General features: G+C 36.0%; 1 pseudogene; it reads left to right on the top strand.

Annotated features, from left to right (window-relative positions):
• Positions 1 to 17,516, top strand: part of LOC107581620 (dynein heavy chain 11, axonemal-like) — a 142,975-nt pseudogene that overhangs the window by 39,627 nt on the left and 85,832 nt on the right.

Below are 17,516 nucleotides of genomic sequence, written 5' to 3'. Positions count from 1 at the left end.
TATATATATATATAATTTTGTAATAAAAATATAATATAGAAGTAATGTTTCATAATTTAAAGTTTAAAAACAATCATATTAAATGTCAGAATAAGTTGACAGGTTGAATTCTACTTCACATTACATGTGTGATAATGCACTTGGTTTACGAGGAAGGGTATCCTGTTTTAATCTTCTTTAAGGTCAATAGGGTAGGCACCAGTCTTTTGGAGGGATTATTAAAACGGATAAAGCTTCCCACTGGACACATGCAGCTAATGTTTTCCCTGTGGGAATGCTCAAAATCCCTGTATCTGTCTCTCCACCTTCTCCACACATACAAATACAAATATTTGCCTAATAACTAATATTTTGTTAATTACAATATTACACTCTAAAAAATGCTGGGTTGTTTCAACCCAGCTTTGGGTCAAATATGGACTTACCCAAATTTTGGGTTAAAAATTGAATGTAAAAATTTAACCCAACGGTTGGGTTAGTCCATATTTGACCCAAAGTTGGGTTGAAACAACCCAGCATTTTTTAGAGTGTATTATGGTTTATGTTAGCATGTGATATTCTAATAACATGCTCCTGCATTTTCATTTATTTTTTAATGACATTTTGAAACTCTTGTAATTTATTTCCAGCCTCAAGGAAATATTTCTGAAATGATCATACAGAATAGGCTATCATATCCCGAGCAACAGACGGTTTGCTCAGCAAAGAAAGGCGTAAAAGTAAATAAAAAGGCTTTTATTACCTTCCAAGTGGAGCACTTCAGTCTGTCATATCTTAAGTGAGGAACACTTAAAACAAGTAAAGCGAGATAAGCAGTGGTTGTTGAATGGTTACTTCCTCTCGACCCCTGGGAGGACGTATCCATCAACAGATGCCCTCGGGTGGAGGATAACAAATTTGTTCTTTTATGAAGCTTGCATAACACCTCAGGGACACTCATAGGAAGGCAAAAAAAACTGAAGGCATAATAGCTATATGAACAGATAAATAATGTAAATTATTTAGTATAGCCTATTTTTAAAATAAGTCACAACTGAATAAAACCTGTTAAAATATGTTTTGGCACTGTAAAACTGTTATTGTATTATTCTTTTATTTAATATTATATAAGAACAGAAAACAAGGTTTGTAAAATGCAATCATTTTGAGGCTAGCAGCTCGGCTGTACGAGACGCGAACGTGTCGGATATTTACTTAGCTCCGCTAGTGTTTTATATTGACTCCTCATGCTTAAATATGTAGGCTACCTTAGATTTAGATGGAACATATCAATTATGTGTGGAAACAGTTCCCAAAAGGAGGCCGGAATTGTAAGGACCCTACAGTGCTCATCAAGCAGTGCAATCAGGTACAGCTCGTCTGGTTTGTTGGCAGCAGACAGCGCTCAGTGTGTCTCAATGGTCCACAGGCCCCTAGAGGGCATTATTGGCGCACTCACGTGAAGTCAGCAGAGACCTTCTGAAGAATTCATTTTAACACACCTCACAGTTACACTACTTATGAATATCTTCAGTTGTGCAACAGTGGAAGTGTGTGAGTGAGACACAGGCCTACAGTAATTTATATTCCACAATTTAACATCTAATCCTATGTTTTATGTCTAATGATTTTTTTTAAGGAATACTATTCTTGGTAACACTTTACTTGAAGGGGTGTGCATAAGACTGACATGACACCTTCATAATCATGACATGACACATGTCATGAATATAAAGGAGGTTTTATGCATGTTTATGACAACTGTCATTAAGTGTCATTCGCTCAGTTATGTCATTTTTAATGCAAATATGACATTATTTGACCTAACCCTACCCCTACCCTTATCCCTAACCATAGCCCATAACAAAGACATCTCAAACAATGTCATCTTTGCATAATAAATTACATAACTGAGCGAATGACACTTAATGACAGTTGTCATAAATATGCATAAAAAACCTTCATATTCATGACATGTCATATCATGATTATGTAGGTGTCATGTCATGTTTATGAAGGTGTCATGTCAGTCTTATGCACACCCCTTCAAGTAAAGTGTAACCCTATTCTTTCAGTTCTTGACAATATCAGTTAGAAATGTTAAGAGTGTTACGGTTCAAATTCTCAAGAATCTCACAACATGCAGTACAGTTTTCATTTTCTCATCTTAATGCATTGGATGATATAAGAAAAACAATTTTTAAGGATGTAAATCGTGTTTTTTTTTTTTCCACAACTGCGATGAACTTGAAATGTTTTCACTGCTTTAGTGATTTGAGATAGATGTTGGGATTTTTGCCATGTCAAGAACTTCATGAATGAAAAACTGTTAATTTATTAAGAAATATTACAGACATCTCTTAATTTTTTATCAATTTAATTTGTGTGTGTGTAATATTTCACTTGGGGAAATCAACAGCACAAACATTACGACGTTTTAGCAGTGGATTTTGTGACGTTTTGTAGTCTCATGTCAACCTGTTCCAGCATATTTATTTATGTATTGTTTGTTTGTTTGTCGTGTGAATAATCACGTTGTAAAAATAAAGTAGGCCTATAAATGGCTGAGTTTGATACTCACTTATAGCAACACAATTCAGTTTTAAATGTTATTGGCATAGTCCTGCAAGGAATAATTTATCCAGATTTTTTTTTTTTAAGAATTTTGCAATTTTTGGAAATTGGAACGCTCACAGTTTGTGAACACTGAAGCGTGCCTACTAAGTCAGATTGACCATATTAGTTTAATCGCTGATGTGGACAAGTGCAACAAACATTTTGGTCTAAATGACTGACGTGTGGCCTGGGTGGAGTGGTATGTGCATAGACATATAAAATACACAAAATAATGATCTTTAAAAAAGCATCATATGACCCCTTTAAATACTTTTTACAATGTTTTTCGAAACGCGTATTAGACTTATTTTTCAGAGGGACCGCGTCCAATGCTCTAACTGTTTTTACAGAGGTAATTGAGCAAAAAGGCCTTGCACTTACATTTCTGTCTGATATTAATATAGGCCTGTTCAATGCATGCAAAATCATAGACCACAGGTGTGCCTTTAATGCTATGCGTAGGGGAGGAAAGGTTCAACTTACTCAGGTTCAGTTTGTATCACAGTTTTAGAGTCACGGTTTCGGTATGGTTCAGTATGTGTTATGTTTAGGCAAAAACTATACTGTCAAATAAAAATAAAGAAAATAAGAATAATCTATCTAACTACAAGCAAATACCAACACAAATAAATACAATAGGGTAAAGATACAAATAAAATAAACAGTGATTTTCAGGATTTTTTAGGTAGGTCTAACATTAGTTTTCAGGTACAGAAATTGAATAAAGTGATGAAATGTAATCTTTATTAAAGTTACAAAAGCTATTCAATCAAGAGAAGTGAGTGATTTCTTTGTTGTTGCGGTTTGATTAATATTAAAGGGGTCATATGATGCGACTTCATTTTTTCTTTTCTCTTTGGAGTGTTACAAACTCTTGGTGCATAAAGAAGATCTGTAAAGTTACAAAGACTAAAGTCTCAAATTCAAAGAGATATTCTTTATAAAAGTTAAGAGTCAGCCACGCCCACCTAAAATGACTCGTTCTAACATGCCCCCAAATATCTACATCACGATGTGGGAAGATTTGCATAATGCCGCCCAAATGTTCACGCAAAGAAAGAAACTTTTATTCTCGCTGTAGTTCTGTTGTTTCCGCTGCCATGTTGTAAAGACGCTGTGTGCTTTAGTTGTGAAAGCGAAACTACTTTGTTTGGTCTTCCAAAAGAGGATGATATCTGCTTCGTCAGTGGAGCTGATCCGTGCTGGTTGCTGAGGAAATACTACAACTTTGCGCTGTGGATCGCCGGATCGGCTTTCACCGTGGATGAAGTGGAGTCCAGCCCGGAGTCGTCACATGTCCTTCCAGACGCTCCTTTGTCGAAAATCGCCAGCAGCGCCGTTCTCAAGCCTACCCGCCTCTACTCACTCTAACCCTCCCGCCGTTCTTCACGGTAGCTCTGCTCACTCTAGGCCGCCGTGTGTGACGCTGTTTCGTTGTGAAAGCGAAACTACTTTGTTTGGCCTTCCAAAAATGGACACGATTAGAAATCAGTGGTTAAGTTGTATTTACAATACTGTTCCAGAACACTTCAACCCAAATATTCAGATGTGTGCAGCACATTTTATGGAGGACCGTTTCCTGATCCTGGAAGAGTAGACTACAATGCCGGCTGTTCTGACTCACAGACTGTAAGTACGTCTTTTATATTTAAAGAGTTTTTATATTTTATATATTTAAAGCGAGTTTTTTGGGCAGTGCAGAGTAGTGCTTGTTGTTTGTAATTTCTCTGATCACAAATGCAGACATGGTTTTATGTTTACGTGGCGTGATGCAACACAACGCGTAAAAAGGCAGTATAAGTCATTATAATCCATAATTATGTCCCCACTGGATGCAACGAATGCCTCGTTTATAATGGGTTTTCATGTTTTTGAATCATCACTCTGGCCTGACAGGGCATCACAATATGGTAAGGGGCGTAACATTTCCGTCTCACGCTTGAGGTATTTGGCCAATCACAACGCACTGGATAGCTGGCCAATCAGAGCACACCTCACTTTTTCAGACTGATGAGCTTTGTAAAAATCAACGCATTTCAGAAAGGCGGGGCATAGAGGAGAAACAATAATGTACAGTATGGAAAATTATGTGTTTTTTGAACATTAAACCGCATAAACACATTTCATTACACCAAATACACAAAATACAGTTCTTTTTAGCAGCATCATATGACCTCTTTAAGAAAGTGCTGTCACTTTAAGAGCCGGCTATGTTTGCTATAGGATACTTGCCAAGACGGGCATTTTGACATCATTTTTGTGTGAATTTATCCATTTAAACACAATACTTCAGAGCAGGCCTGGATTGGCTAATCGGGAGCACTGGGAGGATTCCCGGTGGGCCGGTCTGTTTTTTGGCTGCAGGGCCCGTGTTGTCATGCTACTGACTGCACTCACAGCAGCCCTACTCTTTTTATTTATTATTTTCTCGCAGCCCATATTATTATTTTCACAAGACCATAATAATAACAAATTCTCAGTTGATAATTAATCATTCTTTTTGCGAAAATTATTGTTATTTGTGAACGTAGACGTTTGATGGAAGGCTTTAAGACCAACCGGAATCCTCTGCCGGTTGCTCCCGCTTCATAGCGAGCTGCACCCAGGTTCACTGTCGGCATTTTGATTTTACAAAATTAGTTTGGGCGAATGCAACTTATTGATCATGAGCCCAACATTTAGCAAGGCAGGAAAACGAAAACGAAGACGTATTTCATTGTAAGTTAATGCTGTTAAATAGAGAGAGAGAGAAAAAATACATTGAAAAAAAAAAAACTAGTGTAGGCTATTCTTAAACTTGGACCTCATTATATTGAAGTACAAATCCAAGCACCAGAAGCAACCTACACTCTAAGTGTTCTTTCATTGAAAAGTATGCATTTTTATTCATTCACAGGCTATATGGTTGAAACAATATTTTAGTTCAAAACTTTAAGTGCCATTGTTTAAAAAATGCTTTATTGACTGACGTTTCATAGACCTTCAGTTGTTATGAGCCCAACATTTAGCAAGGCAGGAAAACGAAAACGAAGACGTATTTCATTGTAAGTTAATGCTGTTAAATAGAGAGAGAGAGAAAAAATACATTGAAAAAAAAAAAACTAGTGTAGGCTATTCTTAAACTTGGACCTCATTATATTGAAGTACAAATCCAAGCACCAGAAGCAACCTACACTCTAAGTGTTCTTTCATTGAAAAGTATGCATTTTTATTCATTCACAGGCTATATGGTTGAAACAATATTTTAGTTCAAAACTTTAAGTGCCATTGTTTAAAAAATGCTTTATTGACTGACGTTTCATAGACCTTCAGTTGTTATGCGTTCAAATTCCATGCCATTTGTAATTTCACAGTATTTTCACCTCATAAATTACCCTTGTAAAGTCTATAATGGTAAAATTTACTCAGGCCGATAGCATTTTTTGTATGACATTATAATTTTTTTTAGAATAATTGTAGGCTACATAAATGGGTTAAGCAAAACAAAAGTGATTATTTATGAGAACTTTTTAACTGCAGGCAGATATAGGCCTACATTATTGTACAGTACAAATATTTGGATCGTCCCTTATTCTGTTCCTTATTTTCTTAAAGAATAAACACTTATTTTCTACAAGAATAAATACTATTTTCTTAAAGAATAAAAGATAAAGAATCACAATTAGCCCTTATTTTCCATTTCTGAAGTTAATTGGCAACCCTAATGATGATGTAATTATCTTTTGACTCCCCTGACAGTGGCACCTTGCTCAAAAAACATCTCAGGTTACTTATGTAACCATGGTTCCCTGAGTAGGGAATGAGACACTGCGTCCTCTAGGGGTCGCTATGGAGGAATGCCTCATCGTGACCCGTGTCTGAAGCATATATTGAAAAAACACCAACTCGTTGGCCGGCGACAGCCATGACGTCACTACCGGTGCGACTATAGTATAAATAGGCGCCGAGAGCACACATCATTGGGGTGTGGATGCACAAACTAATAAAGATTCTTAGAACACTAATATGTTGCATAGGTATAAACATACAATATACACTCTCAATTAGATCATCCGAATACTAATTCATAGATACTAAACATGGTAGGGTTATATATATATATATATATATATGTAAGCTGACAGGATTGAGTGTTTCGATCATAAGCCTGCATAAAATAGTCTAAAAATATCAAAGACAACATATACCATGACCTGAAGGGTACACTGTTCATTCAAAGAAAGGTTTCCCTATAAATTAATTAGTAGAAAAGTCCATTTCTACTGTGCACTGTGGATTTTCGATGGACATTGTAGTGGGAGGGGTGACTCTCGCATGCCATTAGATCGTAAATGTATCTGGTGTCAGGGTTGCCATGGTAACTAGGGTCCCGGGGCCCTGTTCACAGACATTTTGGCCCCCAGTATATTTATTGGGTGAGGGGTCTGTGAATGTTTGTTAATCTAATGAATAATTGATTTGTTAAATCAAATGAAAAATGGTGTGTCTGATTGGTCCAGAGGCTACAAGGGTTATACACACAACCACCAGCTCATTAGTTTATACACACACATATATATATATCTATATATACATATATTTAGACATGGATCGTACTCACCCACCATGGTTCCCACGTCGGAGCTCTGTCCGAAGAAGCCTCTAGACTGAACCATCAGTAAGATGGTCACTATGAAGCCATAGAACCAACCAAACCTAATAGGTCCAACATAGGAGACTATAATGCAGGAAATTTCCCACCTAACCTCGGTCAGGTGGAGAGATGGTGGTTACAGGGGAATTAGGAAGGTGAAGATAAGGGCAGATGTAAGACCCCCGAAGGAAATGAGTAGATACTGAGATATCACTCTGATCCAGACAAAAGCGCTGACACCCTGTCTGGATGACATCCCTTAGGTCTTTTACTTACCTTCCTTTGACCCGCGATTCTTCCTACCCCTACCCGTGAGCGGGGGAGGAGCCCGAGCTGCGACACTAGCCTTCTGAGCCAGTCTCTGATCCTCAAACCGAGACGGGCTAGGACCCCTGGGTTGTTCGGGCTCAGACCTGGACTTCGTGAAGGCCGCTATCCCGGTCTTTCAGCAGGTCAGCCTGATATGCTTGGAGCATCACCATCATGTGCAATTATATATATATATATGTAAATTATGATACTTATTATAAACATTGGTAATAAATAAATGTATCTTGAGCACTTAAGTATTGGCTGCTGAAAATTCAGAATTGACAACAAAGGAATAAATAAAACGTTAAGATATATTAAAATAGAAAACAATTATTTTAAACTGTAATAATATTTCACAATATAACTGTTTTTAATGTATTTCTAATCAAATAAATGCAGCCTTGGTGAGCATTAGAGACTTTCAAAAATAAAAAATAAATAAAAAAATCTTACCAACCAAACGAAACTTAATAAACTTTCAAACTTTCAAACAGTATTGTTTGGTCACTAAAGCCAGTGGTCATATCTTAGTTGTCTAATTCTGTCGAACATTTTGGTTTTGACTTCAGATTAACTATGTTATATTCTTTCAGGTTATTTATTGTCTTGTAGTCTGACTCACTTATTAATCCTCATGTATACAGAATACGATTAAAAAGTATGAAGTGTCTTCGTTTTAACTAAAATAATCAATTTCTCATTTTCAAATAAGACAAGACAGTTGCAGCAGAGCCACGATACATGCAATTGAGTCCATGGTCATCAGCTGGACGCACATGATCCATAAAGTCTTAAGAGCAGATTCTGCTGACTTGATTGTGACAGGATTGAACCCTGGACCAAAAGCTGAACTTGACTTCTGGAGCGCCAGGAAAACAAACATACAGAGTATTCATGAACAGGTTTGTCCAGAAACAAACATTTCATGATGTATTAGCAAGCAGAAATGTTTCATAATGTACTAAATCTTTGTAATTCTCAGCTACAGAATCCTTGTGTTCAGAAAATGATGAGGATTCTGGAAATTATAGACAGCAGTTATTTCCCATCATTCAAAGCTTTGACAAAGGCTGTTTTTGATGGTAAGGCACATGATGTTCCCAACACATTTGATTAATACAGTTGAGTTCTGTCTGTTCTTCCCACTGCTTAATGGCGTTCTGTTAAAGTTCTGCCCAGTTATCATTTATGTGTATTTGTCACTCAGCTTTGCAGGAAGCCAGACCTATAGATCTTAGATCATTGCTGTCTCAAGTGGAGGAGAATGAGTTCCCATCCATCTATACACTCATTCCTCCAGTCTTTCATCTTATATTTCTGGTCTGGACTCACTGTTCATTCTATCGTTCGCCTGCACGCATCGTTGCTCTGCAACCTCTTCATTCTCAGGTATGACATATGTGACAATTTTTTAATTTATGCTTCGTGTATTTGAAAATGTTCGTTTGCCAAATCAGTCATGTGGTGCGACCAACATGCAGAAACACGCTCATAACTATGTCAAGGTCAACAAGGCACTTAAGATAACAGATAATTTAACCTTTTATGACATGGCAAGATTAGGTTGTACAATGTCATGTGGTGCGACTCTCCTGTAGCGTCTCGACCAATCTGACACACTAATTTTTATTTGATTTAACAAATCAATTATTCATTAGATTAACAAATCGTCACAGTCCCCTCACTCAATATACTGGATGCCAGGATTTCGGCTGAACACCATCCCCCACCTTGGTCACCATGACAACTAATCATGATATCACTGGTTTTATGGCCTAAAAGGAATGCAGGGGATAAACTCCCTCATTTTCCTCATAAGAAAGACACACAATGCCCAGAGAAATGGACTGTTCTCTAATTAAGTCAAGTCAAGTCACCTAAAAAATTTAATTACATTGATGAATTAATAATTCATGATGTATGTAAAAAAAAAAGTTGTGTACAGTCACATGTATTCAAGGTGTAAGGAAAACATGTATATTTTACTTGATTACTTAATGGTTGACTAAAGAGTCATTAAATAAAAAATATTCTTGAAAATAGTATCAAAACCATATAAAACCAACAATAAAAATCTCGGAGCTAGATTTTATAATGTTTTTTTTGTTCCTTTTGTCATGGACACCTGTATGCCAAAAATATATATTTTCAAATTTGTTTTTAAATAAATTTCAAAATATACAAAACATGCCCAAAAATATATTTCTGTCATGACAACTCTCGGGGGGATTGGCATGGTAATGTACATGACATTGTTGATGTGTTTGGCCTTGGCGGAATAGATCTGCTACGCTGCTGCGGCAGAGCAAGTACCGAGACTTGCTACTGCCAATACATTCACAACATGCTGCTGTGAGCATGTAAGAAGTATTGCTGCTGCAAATATAACATACATGAAATAACCCCCATATAGCATACATGAATCACCTCGTAGCAGATCTATACAGGTGGAGCTGGGGAAGGTGGAGGGATTCTGAAGCAAGCTGCAACTGCTACGGCAAGCCCTAGTCATATATTTGAATGTTGAGCAGCGAGCTCATTGCCTTCCAATACAGGAGAGAACCAATCAGCTGTGCCATGTGATAATGATGTCATTAGGTCAGATTGAGTTAGACCTATCAGACTGCACCATCTAGAGTTTCATGCCAGAACTCTGTATTTGCTAAAATATGTTTCAAAGTATATTTACTTAAATATTGTTAGAATTGAGGTTAAAATGCTGTTGTTTCCAGAACTTCAGTCATGCCTCCATCTAGGCCACTTCATATCTCAGTGCAGAGGAGCTTCTGAGAGCAGAGACTGAAAATGGTTTGGAGAAGTTAGAGACTGTGGTGGGAGTTTTCAGGTGTGTCAGGGAAACATTCAAGGCATACAGACAGAAGGTGGCTGCTTTGGCCAGTCATTATTCTGCACCAAAGTGCTGGGATTTTCCTTCAGCACTTGTTTTTTCTCGATTTGATGACTTCTTGGCTCGTGTTTTACAGTTGAAGGTAAGCAGTACATCTTTTGAAGTGATAATATTAATTAATATGGATTAATGTGTTGTGATAACATGAATTACTGGTACTGTATGTATAGTAAATATCTAGTACAGTCTAGTTTTGCACTTATTATTTGCACTTTATTCTTTTATATTGTATATTTGTAGAGTTAGAAATGACTTGTTTGTTATGTGTGGTGCTGTGTTTTGTGTGTTGAAGCTGCCGTGAAAATGTAGTTTCCTGTAAAGGATCAATAAAGTATCAATCAGTCAATCAATATGCACTTTCACTTTCAGCCACCATTCAGTTTTGTTTCATGTAAATAATAAAGTTGTTTTTACTTAAATTTTTGTGGGAACGTAACATTTAAAAAAATGATGATGTGTTCCAGGCCCTTTTCTCCACTATGCTGGAGTTCCAAAGGTTGGAGAAGCTGGTTTTTGGAGGTCTCAGAGGAAGGGTTTAGACTGAGCAGGTCTCTCGACTACATACAGAGTTTCTCCAGTTCTGCAAAAACATAAGGGATCAAGAATACAATCCCCTTGATTTGACTGCTTGGGTATGATTGCATGGAGTGTATTCCTTGCTTGGGGTATATTAGAATCAGCCATAAGATAACAACACTCCAGTAAGTCATATAGAAACACACATTTGCAATGTAAGCTTAAACAGCTTGATGTCTGATAGTATACAGTGATACAGGTAATAGTAATGCCTACTGATTAGTGTAGATAATGTGATATATGAGTGTTTGGTGCAGTTGCAGATATAACTCTCACTGTTGCTATAGATCTATTGCTATAGTTGCTATAGTTCAGATTTTATAGAGTTCTTAGGGCTTTCTTGTAAAGATAGGGTATGTTTGGATACAACATGCCTGGTAATTGGCAACAGCCTTTTTTCCCTCAAAGGCTTATTTGTTCTCGTAAATCATAATTTTTGTTCTGTATGTCATGTAACTTTTTTTGGTAGCAATTTTATAGTAATTTTTTTAAACTTAATATGTCATTATCAAAAATCATTTCAATAACAGCCTATATTGTTTAATACATTATTACTTAATGTACAATCTAATGCGCATGTTGGTTAATGATTTAATTATTCTTACTATGAATTGTTAGAACATTTTTGATGAGGATAGCAAATTATATTCCGTATTTAATTTATGAAACACATTTGAAATAACTGATTTTCTTAAATTTTACATTTTGTGTAAAGGATTTCGAAAAAGACTTTTCAAGTTTCCAAGAAAGAGTTGGAGATTTTGATCGACGACTGCCCTGTATTTTGTGCCTTGCCTTTCAAGATTGTTCAGGATTGGAATCAGTTTTCAAAGTAAGCAGTTCTGGTGAGACAGATTTAGTTAAAATGAATAGGAAAAAACATAAAATAGCCTTATAACCTATATGATCTTTCAATCTGTATATGTTTTAAGATGGTCGCCGTACTCAAACCCCTCTTGGAAAGAGACATCATAAAGGAAACATTTATTCCTAATTTCTCCAAAGTGATTCAGCTTTTTGGAGATGAGCTGGACAAATGTAAACAAATGCTTGATTCTCATCTTGAGCAGGTAAAGTAGTTGTTTTTGAACAGAATGTTGTTCTTGTACAAAAAGGACCTTGTGCAATTCATAATTTCACTCCAGAAAATAAGGAACAATCTGCATTTGAGCAAGAACATGCCTACTATGACAGGGTGTCTGAAGTGGGCAAAAATGCTTAGAGACAGAATTCATATCCCTTGGAACAAATTTCAGTTTGTTCTGAATATGTAAGTGTTTTAAATTCTATTCAGATTATTATTGTTTTCTCTCTTTTTTTAATGGTACAAATGAAAGATGATGGTGCATTTATATTACAGGAGTATTGAAGGTGCAGAAATGGAGCTGGTCTATCAAAAGTATCGGGAGATGTCCTCTCATTTAGATGAGTATGAGAAGCAGGTCTATTTGAGCTGGTGTGGCAGTATTAACCAGGCCTGCCAGATGAACCTGGATCAGCCCCTAATCAAAAGAGAACCTAAGTAAACGTCAATCAAGAGGTGAAGAACATAACTGTAGTGTGTTTAAAGTTGATCACAGCATAAGGCATTCGTTTAAATTGTTGGAGCATCTAATTTTGAGGAATCTTTCAGTGTATTCATTTGCATAATACGGAACTTTTTCACCTTAGCTGATTGCTGTGCTCAAGGACATGAAACACCTGAAAATCCTTAATCAGATGAGCATCCCTTCTGCTGCTATGAAGGTGAATGAAAATAGAAAGATGTTCTTTAAGGTTAAAGGTAAATACTCAGTTTGTCTGCTATCAGTTCAATTTGTATTTTTATATTCTATGGCATTAATATGAGTGTTTTACCTGATCTCCATTAGAACCTGGGGAGCCTACATTTACTGGTGCTGTGGTACAATAAGCTGAAACAGACAGCTCTTTAAGTGAGGCTGCTCTTATGAAAGAGGAGACGGAGACTGCTGAACTGCTGTACATCTGCTCACTGAAGGACACTGTCTATCAGCTGGAGAGAAGACTACAAAAAACTAAAGACAATATTGAGATAATGGAAGTTCTGATGAATGGATGGAGCAAACAGACAATGTTCTGTAGAAGAGACCATAGGAAAGAATCAACACTAAAACTGGATGATATAGCAGCAAGAGTGGCAAAACCCTCAGGAAAAATGGAGAAACTATCCATAATTTGTTACAGGTGAGGAAGTGTCTTTTTATAGATTCTTTTTGCTGCACCCTTTTTCTCTAACATTCCTGTTTTCTTGTATCTTTCCCAGGAGAACATGATCCTTTTTGCTACGGATAGTTCTTTGGATGCATGGAAGGCCTACTTGGAGTATGTAGATGAAATGGTGGTGGAGGGATTTTTCAATGCAGTATCAACTTCTCTGGAGTTTTTCATTGAGAATATGGAGGGGTCAGTGAGGCAGGTTCCCTTGTTTGAGACTCAAATGCTACTGATGGGATCTGAGATTAAGTTTAAACCATCTCTGGATCGAGATGGTGGTGGTGGACTTTACGGATTGGTGGAAGAGTTGCTAGGTGATGTGTTCAAGATGTCAGCTCAGGTGAAGAGAGTGGCACCTCACCTAAGCATGGAGGACGACCAGGTACTCAGTTAATGAATTTAAAGTGGATTCCAAACCAAATATCTGAGGTCACCTTGAAAATCTGTAATTCAAAATAAAATTTAAACCTGGAAATAAATTCACATTTGTGCATTTAACAGAAACTTCAAAAGGACTTACAATAGAGGAACATAAGCGATTTGTCACAGACCCATAAATATTTGCAGTGTATACCACTTTTTATAGAAAGCTAGATTACGAGATAAGATAGAGCCGAGTAGAAATGCAGAGAAGCGAAAGAAGAGGATTTTTCATTTTTTTTATTTTAAATTTTTTTTGTTTTCAGCTCATTCTAACAGAGAGGAGCGGAGAGGGTGAAGGTTTTGGAAACAATTTTGTGCCTTGTTGTGAAGGAACAACAAGGCACTCTTTCAATGACTATAGCTGGCTAGCGGGAGGGATAATAGGATTCATACCAATTTGAAACGAAGACATGTTATAATGCAAAATGAATTAGAAATTTTGCCATACACAGTATTAGAAATAAATGATACTTAAATATTGTTAGAATAGAGGTTAAAATGCTGTTGTAACCAGAACGTCAGTCATTCCTCCATCTAGGCCACTTCATATCTCAGTGCAGAGGAGCTGCTGAGAGCAGAGACTGAAGATGGTTTGGAGAAGTTAGAGACTGTGGTGGGAGTTTTCAGGTGTGTCAGGGAAACATTCAAGGCATACAGACAGAAGGTGGGAGAACGAGAACGTGCTACGATTGGTCAGCGAAGAGTGGCTGTTATCTGATTGGCTTGAGTAGACGGTGGGTGGAGTCCACGTATTTGTGGATTGGTGTGTCTCGACGCTAGAAATGTTTCAAAATCCACAAATGCAGAGCGAGTGATTCACAAATGAATGCCAGTATTTTTTTTATCCATTGTATTTTTAACACACGCCGTTAGCTTAGATAATTTAGAAGTTTCACCTGGTCTTGTTGAGATCAACAATTCTACCCCCATACATGTAACACATTTTGAGAAATGTAAATTATTTAATTATTTTTAAATTATTTTAATAATTTATAATTATTATTATTTTTTTAAATGATTATTTTAATACAAATTTGTTTTTTGATAAATATTACAAATAAATATATAAAGTGATAAAAAAAGTCATAATTTAGAAAAAAAAGCATAATAAAAAGCATTTTCACAAGTGATCTCGGACATTTGAACCTCTGTTCTTTCTTTTTATTCCTGTATAATATATGTCAGAAAGAAGTTTTGCGGTAGTTTTTTTTTGTTTTGTTTTTTTGTTCATATACTGTACAAACAATATTTCTTTATGCATTGTTTAGGCTGACCTCGAGGGCATGTTAGACCTCTTAGAACTCTGACAGGAAGTGATGTAGAGAGTTGATGAAGTCATGAAAAAAGCCTTGCAATACCAAGACTCACTTAACCGCTATAGTCCCCTGTGGCTGGATGACAGTGTTGAATTTCTCAGGCAGTTCCTCCTCTGTGGTCATGCACTGACAGCTGAAATGGTGGAAGCATATGGAGAAGATGCAATGCAATTCAAAGAGCAGGTGAAAATATACAGCTTTTAATGTTTCTCCTTGAATATAGTTTTTCTCCTTGAAAAGGTTTTGAAACGGTGTGAATTCAGTATTAAATATTCAGTTTTCTGATAACAGTAAGAACATTTTTTTGTCATATTATTAGTAAGTTGTCTCCTTTCACAATAGATTAATCATTATGAAGAAAACTATGCAGAGGTCAGCCGTTTGGAGGACTGGCAGGTATTTGATGGTTGGTTTAGAGTGGATATCCGTTCGTTTAAGATGAGTCTTTTTAACATAATCAAAAAATGGACCTGGATGTTTAAGGAGCACCTGATGTCTTATGTTAACGACAGGTGAGAGCCCCTTCCGTAATTACATAGAAAAAAAATCACTTTAATGCCCCAATTTTCCTCCAAACTCCAAATGCTTTCCTGAGTCAATACAAGTAATTGATTTCTGCTGGTTTGTAATCTTGATGTTCTTTAGTATTGGCAAAATAAAGGAGTTCATGCTCCAGGCGGAATCCAGGCTTAAAGAGCCGGTGTGTGGTGGAGACTACCAGGCTCTTGTGCAGGTGATTAGGGAGATTAGAGACAGGCAGACTAGTACAGACCAGCTTTTTGAACCTGTCAGTGATGTGGTTAGTCTTCTGGAGCAGTATGGAGAAACCATACCTGAGTGTGTCCACATGCAGCTTGAGGTGAGACTGTTTGACAGCCCTTGAGACTAACTATGAAATTAGTTTGTATATAAATGGGAATTATATAAACACTCAGCTTTTTAGGATGTAATTTTTGGGTCATGACCTTTTTTGTCAAGTTATGTCAGCTTTGCACCAACATTACCATTTAAAATTGTGGGGTCAGAAAGATCATCTTGGTGAGCATAACAGACTTTTTTTCAAAAACATAAAAAAAAAAAAAAACTTACAAACCCCAAACTTTTGAAAGAGAGTGCTGTTATTTATTTACTTCACAATACAATCTCTATATTAATTTTAATTAAAAAAATATCAAAATTATTTTCCAAAAGTCTGAAACCACAAGTAAAAAGAGTTTTAACTTTTATTTATTTTCATTACAATTTATATTATCCCTTGCATATTTCAAATCCATTTTATATTTATTTTTTACATTTTATTTATTTTAGAGACTACATTGTGTTTGTATAAATGTATATACATTATATCCAGTATCGGCATTGGAAATCTAAAATGAATGCTGGATATTTAGAATCAGAATCAGCTTTATTCGCCAAATGTGCGCAAACACACAAGGAATCTGTTGTGGTTTTTAAGAAGCTCTTGGTACATACATGCATACATACATGCAAGGTCGTGCACAGACCTTTTGAGGGGCATGTGCTGAAACTGAAAAAGTAAAATAAAAAATAATAGTCTCAAAAGCTTTAGATGTATTCACCTTTAATAACAACCATATATATATATACACATATATATATATATATAGGGTTTCTTAGGTCTATAGGTCTACATGTTATACACTATTATAATGACATATGATATGGCTTTTAAAGACTGCTTAATTTCTAAATCTCAAAGGTGGAAGTCAGGACTAATAGACTTGGCCTGGAAAAAGGACATGGTATGATAGCTTGGCATTATACCGTGCAAAGGATATCTGGCCTTCTAGATGTAAAGTAGGTTATAACAATGGGCCTCCTGGGTAGTTGTCATTATTATTTGTAGGGTCCTGTGTTTGTGAATTGCTCTTGTGTACTCACTCTTTTTTAAATTGTATTTATATATATATACACATATACACATATACATACATACCATATACATACATACATACAGGTGGTGTTCTGAAATGAAGAGGCAAAGTCCTTTTCTTTTTTAATCAAATGAAAATCCCTGTCTCATTCACATGTTCCTGGTTAAATAAACATTACTTACACTACCAGAAAACAACAACAACAAATACAATTCTATTTTATATTTTTACATTAACAATGTAATCAATATTCTGTTTATTCTGTTTAAGTATGAATCTCATCAAGTTATTAAGCATTTTACATTTATTCCAAAATAATAACTCAAGGCAGTAACAATTTATACAAAATATTTTATTTGTGATCTTATGTTCAGCTATTCTTTTTAATAGTTAACTTTTAACTATTTTTGAATTATTCGGTTCATCATTCATCAAAGCTCAGTAAATATTGGTCACAGACACAGAAATTTACTTTAAATTTCAACAAGCTGATTTACTCACTAAAAACTCCCACAGATCATGTTTTCAGACCATTTCAAGTCTTATTTTGACATAATAAAGTGGTTACATCTAAGTGTGTGAGTTGTTTACTTACTTTTTTAAATGAGTCTTCCCATTAATGC

The sequence above is a fragment of the Sinocyclocheilus grahami genome, unplaced genomic scaffold (genome assembly GCF_001515645.1).
Source record: "Sinocyclocheilus grahami isolate Dianchi unplaced genomic scaffold, SAMN03320097.WGS_v1.1 scaffold36.1, whole genome shotgun sequence".
NCBI classification, from domain to species: Eukaryota; Metazoa; Chordata; class Actinopteri; order Cypriniformes; family Cyprinidae; genus Sinocyclocheilus; species Sinocyclocheilus grahami.
The sequence above is the reverse complement of the archived record's forward strand: the minus strand, read 5'-3'. Positions and strand labels throughout refer to the sequence as shown.